At 34.5% G+C, this 13,937-nt stretch overlaps 1 long non-coding RNA gene across 1 annotated transcript; it reads left to right on the top strand.

Moving 5' to 3' along the window:
- Nucleotides 1–2,436: 2,436 nt before the first annotated feature.
- On the top strand, nucleotides 2,437–13,482 carry LOC108303178. Its single transcript, XR_005199915.1, has 2 exons — nucleotides 2,437–4,949; nucleotides 5,907–13,482. It is a non-coding gene; the product is annotated as an uncharacterized LOC108303178 (long non-coding RNA).
- Nucleotides 13,483–13,937: the final 455 nt, after the last annotated feature.

Below are 13,937 nucleotides of genomic sequence, written 5' to 3'. Positions count from 1 at the left end.
TTGCTGCACCCGTCAACCCGTCATCTACATTAGATATTTCTCCTAATGCTATCCCTCCCCTATCCCCCAACCCCTGACAGGCCCCAGTGCGTGATGTGTCCATGTTTTCTCATTGTTCAACTCCCACTCATGAGTGAGAATATATGGTGTTTGGTTTTCTGTTCTTGTGTTAGTTTGCTGAGAATGGTGGTTTCTAGCTTAATCCATGTCTCTGCAAAGGACATGAACTCATCCCTTTTTATGGCTGTATAGTATTCCATGGTATGTCTGTGCCACATTTTATTTATCTAGTCTATCAATGATGAGCATTTGAGTTGGTTCCAAGTCTTTGCTATTGTTAACAGTGCTGTAATAAACATATGTCTGCATGTGTCTTTTTAGTAGAATGATTTATATTTTTTTTTGGTATATACCCAGTCATAAGATTACTGGGTCAAATGGTATTTCTATTTCTAGATCCTTGAGGAATCACCACGTTGTCTTCCACAGTGGTTGAACGAATTTACACTCCCACCAACAGTGGTTCCTATTTTTCCACATCCTCTCCAGCATCTTGTTTCTTGACTTTTTAATGATCGCCATTCTAACTGGCATGAAATGATATCTTATTGTGGTTTTGATTTGCATTTCTCTAATGACCAGCGATGATGAGCTTTTTTTCATATGTTTGTTGGCCGCATAAATATCTTCTTTTGAGAAGTGTCTTTTCATATGCTTCGCCCACTTTTTAATGGGGTTGTTTTTTTCTTGTAAATTTGTTTAAGTTTGTAATAGATTCTGGATATTAGCCCTTTGTCAGATGGATAGATTGCAAAAGTTTTCTCCATTTATAGGTTGCCTGTTCATTCTGATGATAGTTTCTTTTGCTGTAGAGAAGCTGTTTAGTTTAATTAGGTCCCATTTGTTGGCCTTAAGATATTGTGCTGAAGAAAAAACAGTTGTTCTGTTCACTGCTTTCATTGAGAAAACATGGAATGTCTCTTGACTAACTGACAAAGCATAATGAAATGACAAGCTGGTTGAAGCTGATAATCAATGCATGGCCATATTTATTCATTTTCCACACACTTGACCATCTACTTTGTATAACACATTCTTCCATGACCCAGGGATATAATGGTAAACAAGATAGATGTAGTTCCTTCCCTTGTGGCATGTCATAATCGAGAACAGTTGTGCATGTACACACAATAAGTAAGAAAATTAATAATTATGTTAAATGATATGAAAAGGGGAGGATTGTCCACTCACTGTTACCTGTGTATTTGCAAATAGATGAATGGTTGAACTCCCATGTCAGCTTTTGTGTTGCCATTTATTTAGTACCAGACATAGTGCTGGTCTCACAGTTTAATATTTGGTAATGAATAAATTCTGCTAGTGGCATATCTTAATCTGAATTTATAATTATAGGATATAGAATTGGCAGAGTGGCAGATGTTCACAGTTGTGTACCAGTGGATGTGCTAGACAATGGAAGGATGCAGGCCAATTACAGTTGGGGTTCATGTGAGTATTGAGCCCTGGAAATGTAGCTCATCCAAATTCAGATGTGCTGCCAGTATAAAATACATACCAGATTTTGTAAATATACGAAGAAATGTAAACTATCTCAGTTTTTATATTGGCAAAATCAATATTATTTCGTATAGTGGGTTAAATAAAACAAGTTTAGCCTTCCTCAGTTTATTTTTCTACAAAAAGTCTAAAAATCGTACATAAAGCTTATATTAACTTTCTTTTGGTCAGTGCTATCTTAAAGGAAGTATGAGTTGAAAAAAGTTTGAAATAAGCTATATCATATTACCAGGATTTAATATAGTGGCATACCCAAAAAATGTTTAATAAATATTCCCTTCACATTTTAAAATTTGAGTAGACTGTCATGTTTAACAATATAGAAATTTAATTTTTAGTGGAACGATTCTAAACTCCTTTGCCATAAACATCAAGAAAGACGTCAAATTTATACTATTTCTAGAGAAATACATTGTGGCTTAGCAAAATAAGCAAATTCACACATTACTTTTGCTTCAAATAATACTTCTGCCAGTTGTGTTTTGCAGCATGCTGAACTTGAAACTAGATTTGTTCCTGCCTTTTCACAATGTGAGTAGTTTTGAAAAGTGATATCTGGCCATTTGTCTTTCCTAGAATATAGTTACTTTGTTGTTGTTGTTGTTGTTGTTTTGCTTTTCTGACCCAAAAAGACTGATAATGGTGTCTACCATACATTCTTCAAAACATTTGTCAGATGCTGCACTAACCTAGGCTTTAATCTTTTCTTTTTTTTTTTTTAATTGCATTTTAGGTTTTGGGCTACATGTGAAGAACATGCAAGATTGTTGCATAGGTACACATGTGGCAGTGTAATTTGCTGCCTTCCTCCTCATCACCTATATCTGGCATTTCTCCCCATGCTATCTCTCCCCAAGGCTTTATCTTTTCTATCTTGGAATTTGCTTATATAAACCCTCTAGCCTAGCCTAGATCCGTTACCTTTTCTCCAATTCCTGTCATTCACCTATTTCACTGTGTAAGACACCTCACTAGTCACCAGTGATACAGAGATGACTTAAGCAGTTTCTGCTCTTAAGGCCTTACCGTTTTGTCTGTAAGATACACAACTAAGTGTAAATGATAAGTACAAGTGACAATGAATGTTTAATGCTTTATGCTTAGTGGTATTTGTTGGATGAGCAGCATTTTGACCCTTGGAGAAGGAAAATTGGCTGTGTCATTCCAGGTGGAGTACCTGACAGAGAACTAAGAAGTTATCTAGTATAAAAGACCTCATGCACCACCTCGTACATAAACTTTTTCCAGATGAGGCTAAATGTGCATGCTTCATAACCATAATTCTTATTTTTCTTTAGTAAATATTTTTCTACTTATAACACTGCATTGTTTCAAACTGTTTACTTATTTGTAAAGCTTGTCTCTTGATCAAATTTGTCTTGACCAAATAAGTTTCCTGAGGGCTGGAATTATGCCTTAATTATATCTAAGTATGTAACATTGAATCCTTTGTATAATGAAAGCATCAATAGATACTTTTGAATTGATAAATAAAAAGCACAGTTTCAAATGGTATCACTTTGCCTCTGATGTGATATTATTAACCTTTTCATTTGTTTCAATAAATGCATTCTTTTTTTTTCTTTGCCTATACATAATGTGGTTTTCAAGTACTTTTATCACTTTAGTGTATCAGAGATAGAATACTTAGAAATGACAGAAATTTGATCTCTTTAACTTGTTTTATACATTAACCACATGGGTCATCTTGCCTTTTTACCCCAAAAAGTAGATGTTTTATGTTACAAAATCAGTATATTTTAAAAATTCAAATAGTAAAAGTATATACAACTTCCCACTCTACCAATCATGGATCTCTCTTCCCATTCCTCCCCACACCACACACACCCACTTGACAATTCTGCTTACAGAAATAACCACTATTGTCAGTTCCATGTGCAGTTTTAGAGATTTTTAGGTAGTGAATTTTAAAATACCATATTTAAAGGCAAAAATGGAATCAAACTACCTGTACTTTTTGGGCCTACCTTCTTTTATTTGATAGTAAGTATCTGCCTATGTGAATATATAGAGGTCTTCCTGTTTTTAATGTTTACAGAATTTCAGTGTATAATTGAAGTGTTCCATTTCCTAATGGTGGATATTTAGGTTGTTTCTATTTTCCCTCTGCACATGCATGGAGCATGTGTGTGTGTACATCTTTATCTTCCTTATCTAAAATCCTAGAAATGGAATTGCAGTTATTAAAGGGGATAAGCAGTTTACTTTTTAATATCAATTGTTAGATTGTCTTTCAGGAAAGTTGTATCAATCTGCAATCCTATCAACAAATTCGTGATTGGCAACTTTGCAGATATGGAGGGTTACCAATCATTTTACTTTTTGACAATCTGAAAAATGAAAATGTTCCATTTTGCAATTTATATTTGTTTGGTTATTAGTGACTATTTTTATATTTTTATTGTCCATGCATTTGTTTCTTGTGAACTTATTTTTATGTCCTTTGATCATTCTTGTTGGATTTCTTTTCCATTTATTACTCATATTAAGAGTTACATATTAAGGATGATAAGGTTTTATTGTTAAGGATGACACATACTAAAGATCGTAATGTTTTTACTCTTATTCATGTTTAAACAATTTTTGTAATTTGTCATTTATATTTTCACTTCATTTGTTGTTCAGAAATGTTTGTTTTTATGTAATCAATCACTTTTGTCTGAGTTTTATAAAACACTGTTCTTATAAAGGCATTTTTCATTCCAAGTTTATAAGATATTCATGTTTCTTCTAGTAATTTTATCATTTTACTTTTTACATTTAAAATTTTAGTCCCTCAGAAATTGAAATGTGGTTTGATGCAGAAAGTTGTTTCTTGCCAAAATATGTTCCCAAACTATTGATTAGCCCATACTGTATTGAAGAGCTATCTTAGCTTTTACTGTATTCCTTATACTATAAATGGTCCTGTTTATCTTCTGTTGTACTTACATATTCTGAAACAGCACCAAGCTGTTTATTACACTAACTTAAGCAGAATTATTTCAGGGCTCCTAAAATTTCTCACCCTAATCCTCAGGACTAACTGATGGATTTTACCTCCATGATAATAGTATGTGGCATAATAGGCTTTAAGAAAGGGAGGTTATCTGGGTGGGTCTAACCTAATCACTAAGCCCTTTAAAATCAGTTTCCTCCAGCTGATGGTAGAAGAGAGTGAGAGATTCAAACATGGGAAGAATTTGATGGAAGGGGTCATATGGCAAGGGCTTGAGGAGCTGACAACTAGTCTTGGCCAACAGCCAGCAGGAAGATGGACCTCAGTACTACGTCCACAAGGAACTGAAATCTGCCAATGCCAAGAATTAGTCCAGAAGCAGATTTTTATCCAGATCCACATGAGAGTTCAGGTAATACCTTGATTTCAGTCATAAAATCCTGAGCAGAGAATTCACCCACACCTTGTGAGATTTCTGAGTGACAAACTTGTGAACTACTGAATGGGTGTTGCTTTAAGTGTTAAATCTGTGGTAATTGTCATACAGCCATAGAAAAGTAGTAAGCATAGTCTTATTGTACATTTTGATAGCTAGTTCTGTTGCATATAGTCTTCTGGATATACTTAATAATTTTGTCAGAGCTAGAAGAAGATGCTTTTTGGGATTTTGATTGGAATTGCATCTAATTTACAGATAATTGAAAGACAATTGAGTGTACAATAGTGTTCTTAGACAATAAGCATGTTCAGTCTCTTTATTTATATAAGTCTGTTGCATCCTTCAGTTGCATTAAGGTTTTGTCTGTTAAGGGCTTTCATATATCAAGTTTATTTCCAGAAATTGTATAGCATTTCTTGCTTTTGTTAATAACTTTTTTTTGTTACATTTCATAACTAGTTCATACTTACGTACAAAAAAGAAATTGATTTCATATACTTACATTCTATCTGGCCAGACATGCCAAAGGTTTGTTTATTTTATTGGCTCTCTCAAATAACTACTACTTTTATTTATCAGATTTGCCAATTTTAATTTTTTCATTCATTCTTTTACTAAATCTTTTTTTTTTTTTAATTTTTTTGGGTTCCCCCCCACACTGCCTTCTTAAGTTAAATTCTTAGTTTCTATTTCATTTCAAACTTTCTCAGTTACTAACGGAAGCGTTTGACTCTAAGTCTTCCTTTCTGGTTTCAGTCTTGTATGTGTGCTCTAGATTTTGGTGTGTAGTGTGTTCATTGTTTCTAGATACTCTCAAATTTTGCCTTTGAATTTTTCTTTGACCCAAGATTTTTTTAAAAGGGTATTGTTAAAATTTCTAAAAGCTTTCTCTGTTATTTTAATTGCTGTCTTTTATGTGTTCATTTCCAGCTGTATTGTACATTGTGACCTCCAAAGGTAAGCTCTGATTCCTACCTTTAGAAATTGAGATATTTTGTGAGGACAGTACATAGTTCAGTTTTAAAAAATATTCTTTAGGCACTTGAATAGTTATTTTTTAATTAGTAAAAGTGCTCTTTTAAAATAGAACAAAATTGAAAAGTAATAGATAATTCTGCACATTATGTGACTTTTTGTGGTACTTCTACTGGACAATTCATGGAAAAGGCCAATAAATGTACAACTCAGAATATTATTGGCTCTCCTTACTAAACATAAAGATGTTCAGATATTTGGTCTAAACTGTTTTCTCAGCCAAATCTCTGCTTTGACAGCAGTAAGTAACTTCATGGCACTGTTTTGTCTTCTCCTTCTTTCAAATCAGTATTGGTACACTGAATCAACTTAAAGCCCAGTTGCTTTATCTCAGACATTTGAATGCTAGACTTGGCCCTACTTATTCATATTGATTTGGTAACTTTTCCTGAATATGTTTGAAAATTTTTAGTGAGGTAAAAATTTAGTCAGTTATAAAATTGGAGTAATTAAGGGGAAAAAAAAGCAGAATCAACTAAAGTCCACAACCAGGATTTCAGTAGCAAATAAGCTGCAGTCTGTATAGTTGTAGGTAATTAGTTCCACCTTCATTGACTGTTAGAAAATGCTCTGGCACTTACTGACTCACAGAAAAACAAGGACACATGAAATACCTTGTCAATTTTTGTCTTAGTAAACATTTAGAATTAGAAGCTAAAAGAGGCATCAAAGAGGACGATAAATTAGCATTTAAAATGATTAATGCATTAGTAAAATGACCTACAAATTTATGAGATTATGAGCAAGAAAGAGCTAAATACACAATGTGTCTCATATGGGAGAGAAGTTCCTGCTAATTCTGCATCCCACTGTAATTTGTTATTGTCTAATGTCTTTCAATTGTGGTTGCCTATAGACAAGATCACCAACTACAGAAGACTCTTATAAGCATCAAACACACCATAATTTGTGAATATTTATGCAGATATATGAGTGAGCCTAAAAGAACACTAACTCTCTGAAATGAATGATTAAACAAAAATATTTCAGTGACTAGTGTTCTAAGATAATTCACACCAAATTTTTATTTATTACTTTTAAATTTTACATATTAAATGACAGTGATTTAACTCCATTGGATGGAGTGTTTTTGAACAATTTTACTGACCTCTCTAAGGTGTGTTTCTTTACCTATGAAATGAGAACACTGAATTGGAAACTAGATTATCTAGAAGTTCCTTTCAGTTAGAGAATCTTGAGTGCCATTGATACTGCTGTCTATTGAAGGAAAGAACTGTGAAGAGTCTAAGATTTTATCCAACTTGCAAACTAATAAGTTACTCTGCCACAACTTCATGGATGCTAGCTTAAGACAGAAAGACTCCTAAGTCAGAGACAAAGGACTTTAATTATTACTTACTGCACTTCAATAAGCACCATTAGTGCCAGTTCCCATTGCACCCCAAGTCGTATAGGAACAATGCACAGCCCCAGGGAGCTACTCTGCAGTAAGGGAGTTTGTGTCACAGCTGAGAAACTCCATGCTTAGGGAACCCCAGTGATTTATATAAAATGGACTGCAACCAACCTGCCCAATCTTTGCCCCAGAAGAAGAGATCTTTATTACACTGGAAAGTAAACAAACCTGGTTTGTTGTCTTCTGCTCTAGGGGGTCACTGTTTTTATTTCCTAAGGCTTTAACTATCTAAACATTAAAGTTAGTCTGGAACAAAATCTGTGAGCACCTCTGTTCACAAGATGTGCAGAAATTCAAGAGGCTTGTGGAATATTGTCTCAGTATCACCTCACCCAAAGGAGAAAGTCAGTTAACATCCTCTAAATAATTCATATGTGTACTAAATATCACTACAGATTATTACAATTTATGCACATGTACATAATGATATGTTCATGCATAATTAGGCAGTCCATTATTTCAACTTTAATATCAAACTGTTAATGCTTTTTTCATTTATAAGTTTCTTATTAGAAAACTATCTTCAAGTTACTTATTGTTGATATATTTTTTCTTTTTTTAAGCTAATATATTCTCATTGTAAAATACACTATTAACATCTTGTTAGACTACACAGACACACACACACACACACATATATATATAATTTATATGTGTATACACTCACACATACTAGTGGATATCTGCTAAATTTTTGTCTAAAAAAATTGGTATGAATGTCTTAGAATGCTAGGCACTGAAAGATTTTTGTTTAATCATCTATTTCAGAGAGCTAGTATTCTTTCAGCCTCCCTGGCACATATGCATAAATTCACACAAAATATGATGTATTTGATGCCTATAAGATCTCTTAGAATCACCTCTTTTCTGTTGCATGGATTCACATGGCAAAGTACAATTATGGGATCCAGTCTTGGGTCCTTTTGTGACCTCAACTCATGAATTATGTGTCCTACAATAACCAAGTGATTAAACAAATGTCAGGGTGAGTGTTTAGAATAGTTTTGATCCTGTAGGAGAGAAAGTTTTATTCTTTTCTGTTGGACCATGTGACAAGCCATGAGAATGCACCTCAGAGACCTTCAAACCAGGGCGCTTGCTTGACTATGATCTCTAGTTGTTGTGCTCTGAAATCCATCACCACATCTGCATCAAAGCCATGCTTCCTACGCTGCTCCCAGCCAATGCTGGCATGCAGCACAGATATGAAGGCAGACTCATTCCTGGGAGATACAGGACTCTTACAGTAACCAACTTTGACTTCACTCCCTATTGGTCCTGCCTGGAATTTTCTATAGATTACATAACAGCCTATAATGCTTCCACCTTTCTTTTCCTATTTCCCTCTGGGTCAGACTTATACTGTGGTCCGACAGCTTACCTGTCTATCCCAATTCCTTTCCCATTTTCTCCCACAAGTATTTTCACTGATAAAATCTTTGCATGTTTAATCATGTTTACATGTCTGCTTTTCAGAGGACCTGACCAACATAGGTCACTGGCTCTTAGTAGGATCTAGAAGTTCTGGTGAGATTATTTTGGCTGTCATGTTTCCCCAACATGGAAACACAGAGGACAATGCAGGCAGAGAGGTGAAGTCAATGGATAATATTTGTTGAATCCCTATAGTCAGTGAACTTGAAGCCAGAACCATCTTGGGATTCTATAGTCCAAAAACCATGAAATCCCCTTCTTTTTTTACCACTTTCTTCTCCTCCATAAGAACAAGAACTACTGTCCATCTTCCTTCATGAGAGTAGAATCAGAATTGATCCAGATTGCCTCTGAATAATACCCAGTGCTGGTACAGAGCTGGTAACATAGTAGATACGCCATACATATTTGTTGAATAAATAAAATTTAAAAACGTTTTAATTCTCCCTTGTAACTTCTAACCACTTTAAGGCTGAATTATCACAGAAGTACAAAGGATGTCCATGGAACCACGTATGCTTCCTCAGTCCAGGGGATCCAGTGGATAGAACCTTTGTTGTGTTCCCTTTCTAATGCAGGCAAAGGGTCTGTACAATCCACCCTTGGAAGAGAAGAAAAGCTCTAATTTTGCTCTCTCTCAAGCTACATGTCAACAACTCTTTTTTTTTTTTTTTTTTTTTTTTTTAAGAGCCACATTCTCTTGTTCCCTTCAATTAACATTTCCACCTGAATGGGCCCTGTTGGAGCAAACAAGGATTTCCCACAAAAAAATTAACTGTTTTTCCATAATACAACATTTTAATTTAGACTTATTTGTTCCCAAACAAATAAAACCTACCAAAATTTACTAAAGCTAAAAACCAAACAAATGGACTAACAAAAACAGCATAAGAGTTGCTATGAAAATTCAAGGTGCCATAGGAATTCTGGGACCAGCATGCAGTTAGACTTCAAGAATAAAAGTTACTAGAAAGCATCAATTGTTTCTCTCAGTCTTTCATATGTATTCCACACAGTCACTATGCAATTCCAATCACATGGAGATTAACTCTTTGGCTCTCAGTACCAATTGCAAATTCCCAGGAGGGAGAATACAGCCTGGCTTGGGGATGGATTCACTCCTGGTATTACTAACATGACTGCCTGGTATCCAGATTTTCATTTATGAAAGAGGAGTTAAAAGGCGAGAACAATTCCCTCCAAAAGGAGTAATTATTATTACCTGGAACACATTCCAAAACATGACTTCTATCTCAGGTACCAAATAAACATTATTTTCATCCTAATAATCGTTTTGAAATGATGAAATTTTCTTTTTGTGTTTTTTCTTTCTTCATAAGATTGTTGACTGAGTTATACCTTCTATTGAGTGAGAAAAGACACAAGACAGTAGTAGGAATATTATAGAGTAATAGAGAGTCATCTTACACCATGTATAGCACCTGAATCTACCAGCAAATTGCAAGCTGAGGCTGTTGTGAAATGTATTAGTCAAGTATGGATGTATGTTCTGTTTTTATAACCTAAAGGTAATATGTATAAGGGGTCATACCTGGTGGGAGGACTGGGAGAGACATTTATAAATTAACTTAGCTATAGTTATAGAAGTTTGTATTTTATAGTATGAAATACATGGGTCATCTATTTCCTCCTTTAAAATATAATAAATTTTTTAAAAATGGGAAGAAAGCTGTATCAGTTTGTTTTTATGCTGCTGATAAAGACATACTGAGACTGTGCAGTTTACAAAATAAAGCTGTTTATTGGACTTACAATTCCATATGGCTAGGGAGGCCTCACAATCATGGTGGAAGGCAAGGAGGAGCAAGTCACATCTTACATGGATGGCAGCAGGCAAAGAGAGAGCAAGTAGTGCAGGGAAACTCACTTTTATATAAACTTCAGATCTCGTGAGACTTATTCACTATCATGAGAACACCACAGGAAAGACCTGCCCCTATGATTCAGTTGCTTCCCACTGGGTCCCTCCCACAACAAGTGGGAATTCAAGATGAGATTTGAGTGGGGACACAGCCAAACCATATCAGAAGCCATTTACTTTTAAATCACTCATTAATTATTGCCAGCCCTGGGGCAGCAAAGTTTATTCCAGCCTCTGATTCAATTGTTTAAATTACCATAGATGCTATAGCTGGGAGTACTGGCACACTATTTATTGCTCCATGCAGTACAAACAAATGAAAACAAAAAGAGTGCTGCCAAAGTGCCTGAGTTGTGGATGTAGTCAGATCTTTAAAAAAGCTGAGAGGCATTGTTTTCTTCCAGCCCAGCATTGGAGATTGTGTACATTTTATGAATCCACTGACAGCAAAAAAGAAATAATATATGCTCACAGGCTAAATTTGGGTTCCTTTGTTAACGGTGTCTACATTTTAGTTTGACTTATTTTGAAATTTGGAAAACCTGTGCTGCCAACACATTTAAAAAAACAAATGGTGAAAACTTCTCCTTAGTTTCCAAAATGTCCAAAATTATTAACACTTCAAAGGCAGCCAGACTTGAATTAGAGGGGACCTAAGCACAAATTATAAAAAAAAAGAAAAGAAAAGACTAAGACCAACTTTATTTCTGACATTTTTTTAATGTCTTGAAAGTAATTATGTAGTAAGACTTACATTTTAAAATGTATTTTATATATATTTTTTTCCTCAATCTATTAGTTGTAAGAACACCTATAACAAGAGAAGAGAAGAGAAGATTGGAGTGGTAAGTAAAATATCTTCACCTGCATTCCAAAGTTAGCTTTGGAATGTTCCCAAATAGTTTATAGACAAAAACAACTAAAGTCATAAAACTGACTGCTCTAAAGAAAGAGGTTATGGTTCAGACATTATGGTTCTACAAATCATAACTGAAGAGCTTCTGTCAATTTTTCTTTAAGACATCTTTATAATGCTGATAAAATCAAAGAGCCTTGCTTGTAATTTATCATGTTTATATGTATAGCTTTTAAAACTTAAAAATTTATTTTCTGTTAATTTTGGTTTCAGGCTACATAGCCTATTTGATGTTACATGATAATGTACATTAAAGCCTAGACTTAGGAGTCTCTGATAACCCCAAGTTATTTTGCGAGGTGAATGTGAATGTACCCTCACATTAAAGAGCCATTTGCTTTGTGATTATTAGAGATTTTTGGTTTTTTGTTTGTCTTTTTCTGTTTCTTCTGAGCCATTCAGTCATGCAGTCAATATTTGTTGGATGCCAAGTATGTGATAAACTCTGATTCGCGCACTTATTAAGGAAACAGAACAGATGATATTGCTTGTCAATGAAGTGCGTATTTTAGAGGGAGGAGGAGAACAAAAAAGAAGCAAATACATAGTATGCCAGAGGATGATAAAATTTAAAGAAACAAAAAAAAAAAAAAAAAAAACAAATGGCAAAAGATATGTCAGTATGTTGAGGGTAACAATTGCAATTTTGAAAAGGCCTCACTAGAAGTTAAAATCAGAGCAAATACTTGATGGAAATAGATTCTAGAGGAAGGGAATTTCAAAGTGAGGACATAGTCAATGAAGAGGCTCGAAGACATGAGGAGTGGCCTGGGTTTGATATTTCTGAAAGATAACCAGAGAAAAGATAATTTTTGTCTAACTATAGCAGAGAGAGCAATACAAAGAATGAGATGTGAGCAGTTTAGAGCAAGTTGATTTCATTTTATGTCTTTGTATCTTTGACATTATTTAACTGTGTCCAATAACCTAAAGAAACTACTTTGAAAGAATTATTGGTGTTTGCTTAATAATTATTTGATAGTCACTTATATCAAGGATAACTGTCCTGTTTGACAGATGATGTAGTAGTTTCCAGATGTTAATTTTTGGTTATCTTCCAGCAAGTTTAAATTATTGATTCCAGGTGTGCTTTCTTTTTGTTCTTAGACATATATAATACTAAAAAAATATCTAAAAGTATCTAGCCTGGAAGTCCAGTATTGTAATAAAAGCACATGAGTTAGTAGCATAAGGTAAGGAGTGTATAGTTTAAAGTTCTCGTTACTGGTAAGCGGCAAGAGAAATACACCTTAGATGTAACTAGAAATGAAATTACTCTTCTAACATTTACATCTTCTTTAACCCAGTTCTGGCCCATAGTCCTCATAAGGGCAACCTTTGTATCTACAACTATTATTTTCTATTTTCTAGTCATATTGATTTAATCAGGGATGAACAATGACCCAAGCTGGAATAACCATGTTCTCTTTCCAAAAATGTTGGGATATCAAAACATAAACTGAAACACCACGTTATATTGCTTTTAGAAATTGGAACTGTAAATTTATGGAGAGAAGAGGGAATGTCAGGGAAAAAAAGCCAACCAGATTCTTCTGTTGCAAGCTAAAATTACTAAAAAGTATAATCTAGAACTTTGCAAGCAAGCATCTTCTATGGGAAAGTGATATACTATAGCTTTTCACAAGGCTAGACTGTGAGGCCAGGCAAACATATACTTCATTGAAGGCCTGGCAATATTGCTTGCCGTTGTGTTCCATGAGCTCATTTTTCTCTTTATGATAAACATCCTATTAACTTGGGCCTTTTTGAAGGGGTTCCATTTCTTTCAACCTAAGAGCTCTACTACTGTTAAAAACTGGATATAGTAAAGACTTGACGTGTTGAAGTAAGCTTGTTGAATTGTTTAAGAAGGCTTTCAAAATATTGTTTTAAGTGTGATAGGAAGTTGCTCTGATTTCTGATAGATATTCATAGCAGGAATAAGTAAGATACCACTCTTCTTCCTCATTTGAACAAAGTTGAATTTAGCGATTACCTTGCTTCATATGGGCACTGTGAACATACACTTTTGAGTATGTAGCATGTTCACTATTAAGGGAGAATATTTAGACTTATACTTACCTTGTTCTAGATGTGAATGGATCTTATTTCTTCAGTGATTTGAAAAAGTAACTGCTAGGCATACTGAACGAGACCACCTAAACAGGCGTTGTGTGAGCAGCATGGCTGTTTATTCACCCGGGTGCAAGTGGGCTGAGTCTGAAAAGAGAGTCAGCAGAGGGTGGTGGGATAGGAGTTGGTTTTATAGGTTTGGGG

Source organism: Cebus imitator, unplaced genomic scaffold (genome assembly GCF_001604975.1).
Source record: "Cebus imitator isolate Cc_AM_T3 unplaced genomic scaffold, Cebus_imitator-1.0 Scaffold45, whole genome shotgun sequence".
In the NCBI taxonomy this organism is placed as follows: Eukaryota; Metazoa; Chordata; class Mammalia; order Primates; family Cebidae; genus Cebus; species Cebus imitator.
Note: the sequence above shows the minus strand (reverse complement) of the source record. Positions and strands in the feature narration are given on the sequence as shown.